General features: G+C 53.8%; 1 long non-coding RNA gene across 1 annotated transcript; it reads left to right on the top strand.

Moving 5' to 3' along the window:
* Positions 1–776: 776 nt before the first annotated feature.
* On the top strand, positions 777–6,804 carry LOC112816086 (uncharacterized). The gene is made up of 5 exons (XR_003206115.2): positions 777–856; positions 1,241–1,408; positions 3,408–3,556; positions 5,293–5,528; positions 6,111–6,804. It is a non-coding gene; the product is annotated as an uncharacterized lncRNA (long non-coding RNA).
* The last annotated feature ends 857 nt before the right edge of the window (positions 6,805–7,661 follow it).

Genomic DNA, 7,661 nt, shown 5'->3' with positions numbered 1-7,661 from the left:
TGGAATTCTCCTACGTTGCTGGTGGGAATACAAATTACACAGCCACTCTGGAAAACAGGTTAGCAGTTTCTCATAAAGTTAAATATACAGGTATAGGACCCAGCAGTCCCACTCCTGAGTATTAATTCTAGAGAAATGAAAACTCATAGGCACACACGCACAGACTGTAGATGAATGTTTATAGCAGCTATATTCCTAATCATGGAAAATTGGGAACAACCCAAATACCCATCAATAAGCGAAGGGATAAACAGCCTGTGGTGCATCCATTCAATGAAATACTACCCAGTACCGAAAAGGGACTGAGATAAATCCCAAAGGCATTATGCCAAGTGACAGAGTAAGGTCCATCTGCATAACATTCTGGAAAAGGCAAAACTGTAACAACGGAGAAGAGATCAATGGTTGCCAGCGTTTAGGGGTGGAGGGTAGGATGATTGCACAGGGGAATTCTGGGGGCTGATGGAATTGTTCAGTATACCCATTGTGGTGGTGATCACAGGAATCTATACATGTGTTAAAACTCATAGAACCGTACACAATCCCCTCCCCAAAAAAGTCCAGTTTACGGTACTTTAATTTAAAAAAAAATCTTTTTTTCTTAATTTGACCATGTTATTCTGCTGCTGAAAATCTTTAAAGGCTTCCCAGTGGGCTCCAGCAAGAGCCAGACTCCTCACCAGGCAAGGCCTCGGCTCCTACCGGCCAGCCTCATTTCCCACCAGCAGCCCTGCCTTCTACACACGAGCCTTTCTTTTCTCAGTTCTTTTAAAGTGCAGGCTCTCTCCCGCCTCAGGGCCTTTGCCTAGCTGGGTGTCCATCCCTGAGGCTTCCTTCTGCCTGTCTGCCGCCAAGGGTGAGTTGCGGGAAGGGAGTGCTTGAGGAGGTGCCCTCGAACCTCCCTCCGCGCGTGTCCCCCTCCTACCCTGCCACCCCTCCCCTGCTCCAACTGCCCCTGAACTTGCCATGGTCCCCAAGGACCAGGAAGTTAAAGGCGCAGATTGTTAAGTAAACCTCAGAACACACCCCTCGCCGGCGGTCTTCGTATTTGGGCACCTCAGAAACACGGGGGAGCGGGGAGGGTGGTTGCCGAGTGCAGATGCGGGTAGTACGGGAGGTGGGGCCCCAGCGGCCAGCGCGGTCCCTGCACCCCCAGCTCCGCAGCGCAGCTAGCTGCGCGGGAAGCTGGGAAGCGCGAGGCAGAGCCCCTCTTTACAGGCAATCGGGAACCTTTTCGTAGTACTTTAAAAGGAAAACGGAAAACAAGGCTGATCTCTCCGCCTGATTCCTGGGGCTCAGGAGAGCACGGGAAACCGCAGGCTGGAGCGCACCAGGCACTGTGCCGCCTCCGCGCCTGGGACCCTGGAACCTGGGCCGCGGGCGCCCGACAGAAGGACAGAAGGTTGGGGTAAGGAGGCTGAGGACCCGCAGGGACACGTTCCCCCAAGGCGGCACCTCCTCATTGTGCCTGCCCATCACCCCCTCCGCAGCCTTAAAGGGCCATTCACCACCCCTGCAGGATCTCCCACTGTGGCAGAAACACACACACACACACACCCTTCTCATCCACCGGGAGGCGGCGCCTTCCTCCCAGCCCCACTCAAGACTTCAGACCCCAGGGTGTAGAGCCAGGGTGCAAGGATGCCCTGGGTGGGTAATGAACGGGAGGGAAAGACCTTAGTGGAAGATTCTCCCCCGACCATAGCTTGCTTCCCCAAGGCCCCAGAAGGTTCCTGGAAGGGGCAGAGGGACCAGTCATCCAAAGAGAGTCAAGGCACTGAGGGATAGGAAATGTGCTCGGTGGGAGACTTGAATTGGCCAGAGGTCTGAGGAAGACAGACCATCCTGGACTCAACCCTGGGTCTGTGCTTCCAGTTGGTTCTACCCTCAAAACATAGCCAGTCTGGGGCGCCTGGGTGGCTCAGGCATTAAGTGTCTGCCTTCGGCTCGGGTTGTGATCCCAGGGTCCTGGGATCAAGATCCGAGTCCAGCTCCCTGCTCCACGGGGAGCTGCTTCTCCGTCTCCCACTCCCTCTGCTTGTGGTCCCTCTTTCACTGTGTCTCTCTCTCTCTGTCAAATAAATAAATAAAATCTTAAAAAAAAAAAACAAACATAGCCAGCCCTTTTCTTACCTCTGTTGTCCCTACCCTGGTTCAGGACCCCATCACCTCCTACCTGGGCAGCGCAAGTAGCCTCCTCACTGGTCCCTGGCATCTTCGCTTGCCCTCTGTACTCAGTTTCCCCTCAGAAACCACAGAAACCCTGGTAAAACCTTGTCGCATCCTGTCACTCTCCTGCTCAGAGCCCTCTCCTGCCCCCCATTTCTTCCCAGTGAAAACGGTGCACGCAAGGCCTGTGTCCTCCCGCATCCCTGACCTCCTCCCGCCCCCCCCCTCCCCTCAAGCACCACACTTCCACGTACTCCGCCTCTGCTGCTCAAACAGACCAATCTTGGGGCGCCTGGTTGGCTCGGTCGTTAAGTGTCTGCCTTCCACTCAGGTCATGATCCCAGGGGCCTGGGATCGAGCCCCGCGTCGGGCTCCCTGCTCGGCGGGAAGCCTGCTTCTCCCTCTCCCACTCCCCCCGCTTGTGTTCCCTCTCTCGCTGTGTCTCTCCCTCTCTGTCAAATAAATAAATAAATAAATAAATCTTAAAAAGAAAACCAGACCAATCTTGCTCCCACCTCAGGGACTTGGCACTGGCTCTACGCTCTGCCCAGATGCTCTTACCCAGATACCCACGTGCTCCCTTGCTTGCTTCAGGGCTCTGCTCAGATGTCATTTTCTCAGAGAGGCCCTCCATAACAGCCCCATGTGAGAAGTAGCAGCCCCTCTCCTGCTACCACACACTCAGTGTCCCCCTCTCTGTCCACCATGCTGACCAGCACCTAAGCCTTGGCTTAACATCAGCTCCCTGAGGACAGGATCTTTGCTGACGTCACTGTGTGTCCCCACATATAGTAGATGCGCGATCCATATCTGTTAGAAGAATATGGGAACCCAGGTCAGGATTCCACCCCCACCCCGCACACCTTGGCTCCCTCTTCCCTTCCTCCCCCTCAAGCTCCACCCACCAGCCACCAAGGAGGGCCATTGGGTGTGGAATAGTACGGGGAGGGAGCAAGAGCCTGAGCCACTGCCCCCCCCCCCCCCCCCCGCGCCTGGGATTCAAGCTGGGCATCGGGCCCTTGTCCGCCAGAATCATGCTCCTCATCTCCTCAGCAATGTGCCTCACCCTGTCCTGGGCCCCCTCCACCTCTCCCCAGCTGCTCCTCTCCCCTGGGGGCTGCCCGGCACACTGTGGGGAGACGAGCAGAATTGTCAGGACACCTGCTGCCATGCCAGGGGTTCAGCATGGTCTCCCAATACTCCACCAGGCCTTACCATACTCCCTGTGCCCATTTTAGAGGTGAGGAAACTGAGGCCCAAGAGGCTAAGCGACTTGCCCCAGAACATGCAGAGAGTGAGAGTCCTACCCATGATGCCGGGTATGGGGGCCTCTTTTCCTGAAGCCACACATCCAAGTTCCAATCAGCCTACAGCACTTCCGTGACCTGTAAGTCAGGAGCTGCCTGGTAACTATTATTCCCCACTCAGCCCTCCTCCCCCCTACCCCCAGGCAGGAGGCCCTGCCATCAGCACAGGAACCATGCTTACCTGCGAGGGAGAGGGAAGGAACTGTTGCCTGTTGGGTTCCTGCCACGGGCTGGTTATCACGCCGAGCGTTTTACACTTATCACCTCTGAGAGCCTCACCTTGACCCCATTACACAGATGAGTGGACTGAGGCCAGAGAGGTTAAGTAACATGTCCCACAGTGTGGCAGAAACGGGCTTCCAGACTGGCCCCAGTATCCCGAGATGGTCTGCTAAGTCCCTGAGGCTTTCCTGTCCTTCCTCCCAAAAATTCCAGTGCCCCCTTCCCCGGGGAAGCTGTCCCTGCCAGCCCCCCACGGGCAGGAGAGAGTGAGCAGAGGCCGGCCAGGCCCTGCCGAGAGAGGGCAACAGGGGCAGGCACCGTGTTTATTAATTTTCTGCCTCGGTGGGTCGGCAGTCCCAGCCGGAGCCTGCGGACTTACCATCCAGTCTATTAAATAATGCTATCTGGGAAGAACCTGGCATTCGAAGGACCGTGCTGATGGGCCTCTACAATTTAATTGCTCCAGTAAACAAGATCAGAAACGGGGAGGTGAGCAGGGTGAGCCCAGATGAAAGGACGGCTGGGTTTCAGGAGGTGAGGGGGACACAGCAAACACATTTCTGTCCGCCCCTGTGGGCCTGGCATCGCACACCTCCCGGACCGACCACGGGAGTTGGAGGGGGAGCGCCCAGACCTGAGTCCTGCTAAATCTCCCGTCACCTGGCAGAGCGTTGGCTCCCTGGTGGCCTGCCATCCTGCCCCTTCTTCCCCACCCCACAGGCTCCTCCAGGCCAGTCATACCAGTCTAGACACCTTTCCGGAAAGTTCCCTGCCCTTCCTAGCCTTTGCTTGTGCAGGCCCGTCCCTTAAGGTGAGGTTCTCCCTGCACCAAGCAAACTCCCCCCACCTGTCAAAAGCCCTCCTAGGGTCACCTGGGGGGCTCAGTCGGTTAAGTGTCTGACTCTTGGTTTTGGCTCAGGTCATGATCTCAGGGTGGTGAGAACGGGCCCCATGTTGGGCTCTGTGCTCAGCATAGAGTTGGCTTGAGATTCTTTCCCTCTACCTCCCCCAGCTTGCACCCACGCACTCTCTCTCTCTCAAATAAGTAAACAAATAAAATCTTAAAAAAAAAAAAAAAGCTCTCCCACACCCCCCAGACAGAGCCAGTGGCCCCATCCTCTGTGGAGTGGGACCCCTGCAAGGAAAGATGGAGTTCCCCTCAGGTTCTGAGCAAAGCAAAGCTGCTTGTCTGCTGCAGCCACTGGCTAACACTGTGACTGGATGATAGTTTGCTATTTTAAAAGCTCTTTTTCCGATTTTCTCCCTCCCTGGCATTTCTCCTTCCATCTTTCTCTCAGCTAAGTAAGTAGCCAGCTCTGGGCCTCACTCCCCTGGAAAGTAGGGTCTAAATGAGGGCCAGAAACAGGGCCCCTCCTGTGTGCCCCCTTGCCCTGGTGTCTTCCTGTCACATCATTGAGATCCAGAACCTTCTGCCTTCCAGCTGTCTTTCCCCCAGAGCAAGTTTTAGGTCTTCCCACACACCAGAACTCCTGCTGCCCCCTGCCCCCCCATACCAAGCCTTTACTGTCTACATAGCCACTCTTCCCCCTCTACTTTCCCATCACAAACCCCTCTCTCCATTTCCCCATTCAAGGCTCCAAGCTTCTGTGCTTAAAAATGAAGTCCCCCATTTCTCGGGAAATCATCTCTGAAAAGCATGCCCAGCTCCAAAGCTCTGAGCTCCTGGATGACACACACATTTGTTGAGTACCTACTGTGTGCCAGGCACAGTGCTAGGAGTAAGGGACACAGCAGTGAACAAGGCAGATGAGGTCCCTGCCCGTGGAGCTGACATCCTAGTGTGGAGAAGCAAAATACTCCATGAAACAAGTAAGTAAATAAGACATGACATGTGTTACAAAGAAAAGAGAACCCAATGACAGAACGGGTGGTGGTGGGGCAGGGGAGGCTACACTGGATGAGGAGGTCAGGGGAGGCGGTCTGGGAAGGTGACACCTGAGGTGGGACCTGAGACTGAGAAGCAACCCGCTGTGCAAAAGTTTGCAGGAAGGAACTTCCAGGTAAAGGGCCTATAGTAAGTGCAAAGGTCCTGAGGTAGGAGTGTGCTTGGTTGGGGTTGGACAAGCAGACCAAAGGCCGGGGTTGCTGAAAGGTAGGGAGAGAAGGAGTGAGTGATAAGAGATGAGGTTGGCATTTTGATCCCCAAACCTTCACTCAATCAAGGCCATGTCTGGGGGCCATTTGGAGAGGGGACCTTGAGTCTTGCTGGTCAGGCTAAATGGGCTCTTTCTACATCAAGGTCAGAGTCTGTAGGGCAGACACACATGATAGAAATGAAGCCAATAGGCATCTATGTGACCCCCTAAATAGCCTTAAAGCCCAGAAGGGAATTCTGGAAGAGAAGACAGCTCAGGGCCCAGGGTAGCCACAGCCTCTGGGCCTCTTTGTCAGATTACAGAACAGAGCAGGATCAATAATGGAGACCAGGTCGCATGTGCCGATCCCTCTGTTCCCAATGGAAGACACCACGATCTTCGTGTATTTTTCTCCTACCTGTGACCTCTTCACCCTCGGTATTTCTGCTCACCCATGGCTCCCTGCATCAGACCTGCACACAGCCTCTGAAGGTGACTGAGCTCCCCCCTCACCACCACGGCCTCTCCTCCAGTCCTCCCTCCCAGGGAAGAACCAGCAAGAATGTTCCAGCTGCCCCTTGTTTATCCCCGCACCCACAGTGCACAGATCAAGCTCCTCTCTCGCCGCTGGTCCTGCTCACTGAGCCTGTGGTCTGTGTATCCAGAGAGGCAGAGGCTGTGAATGTGAATCCCGACCCCCTCACCCCACCTTGCTTGGACAGGGTGCGGGGGTGGCAGCCTAGGTCACTTTGCTGTAGTGACATTCCAGCGTTTTCAACAGAAGAGCTCCTTTCTTGAACGAAACCGAGGTAGAATTACAATGGGCAAAACAGAGAAAAGTATTTTGCTGGTATAAGTGTACTTGATAGGCTCACACGTATGCCATATTCTTATTGTAATAAGAGAGAATAATTATAACAAGACTAGATAAGATGAGAACAAGGTTGTTTTGTTGACTATAAAATAAAACAAAGGGCTTATCAATGACGGTTTCTGTCCTCGCTTCCAACTTGTTTCACATTTTGTTTGTGTTGTACACAATTTATTCGTGCAGATAAGTAATTGCAAGTTAAAAGAGGCTTGTTTCCTCTATTATCCCTCCTTGCAATACTCTTCAATTAAACACAGATGCAGGACAATCTTTAGCCCCAGGTCCACTCACAGCAAACCTTTTGGTGATTTCGAATGGGTTATAAGTTGTGTAACCTAATTGCCAGCCTCTATTTTTAAATACTGTTTTACCATAAAAAACGATACCGGAAATGAACTTGAGTCAAACATTTGTGGGCTCTGCAGTGCCTCCAGAGGACCCAAAGGGGTCCATGCAGACATGATTTGGAAGTGTAGCTTCGCAGCCACATCTCACAATCCCTCCACCTGGGGCCCTGGGCCCTGCCCCCAAACCCAGTTCATTCCTTGTTTCCCAAAGACTAACACAAGCTCAGAGTTGGGAAAGACCCCAAGGCTATGTAGTACAAAGCCCATCTTCTGCAGGAATTCCTCCATAGCCCCCAACAGCTACTCCTCCAGCCTCTGCTTGAATGCCCAAAGTGATGGAGAGCTCACCACCTTATGAGGCTGCCTGGCCTGGTCCATTATAGGGCAGCTCTACTTGTTAAACATGGCTTCCTCTCTGAGCCTCTTTCCTTGTCTATGGGTTGGACATAATAGTATTCATCAAGCCGGGCTGCTATGAACACCAAATAAGATGACACAGAGCTGACACATACGAAATGTGCAACAATGCTTGTGTCCTTCTCTGCCCCCAGAGCACCCCGTTTTAGAGGAACAGACAGCCTATGTCTGCGGGGGTAAGTACATGGTGTGGAATGTGTTTTGCCCAGTGGGCAGGGGTGGGGTGCGGTGG

The sequence above is a fragment of the Callorhinus ursinus genome, unplaced genomic scaffold, assembly GCF_003265705.2.
Source record: "Callorhinus ursinus isolate GAN/ISIS: 27379988/994484 unplaced genomic scaffold, GSC_fseal_2.0 scaffold59, whole genome shotgun sequence".
Taxonomy (NCBI): domain Eukaryota; kingdom Metazoa; phylum Chordata; class Mammalia; order Carnivora; family Otariidae; genus Callorhinus; species Callorhinus ursinus.
This window is presented reverse-complemented; position numbering and strand designations above follow the sequence as displayed.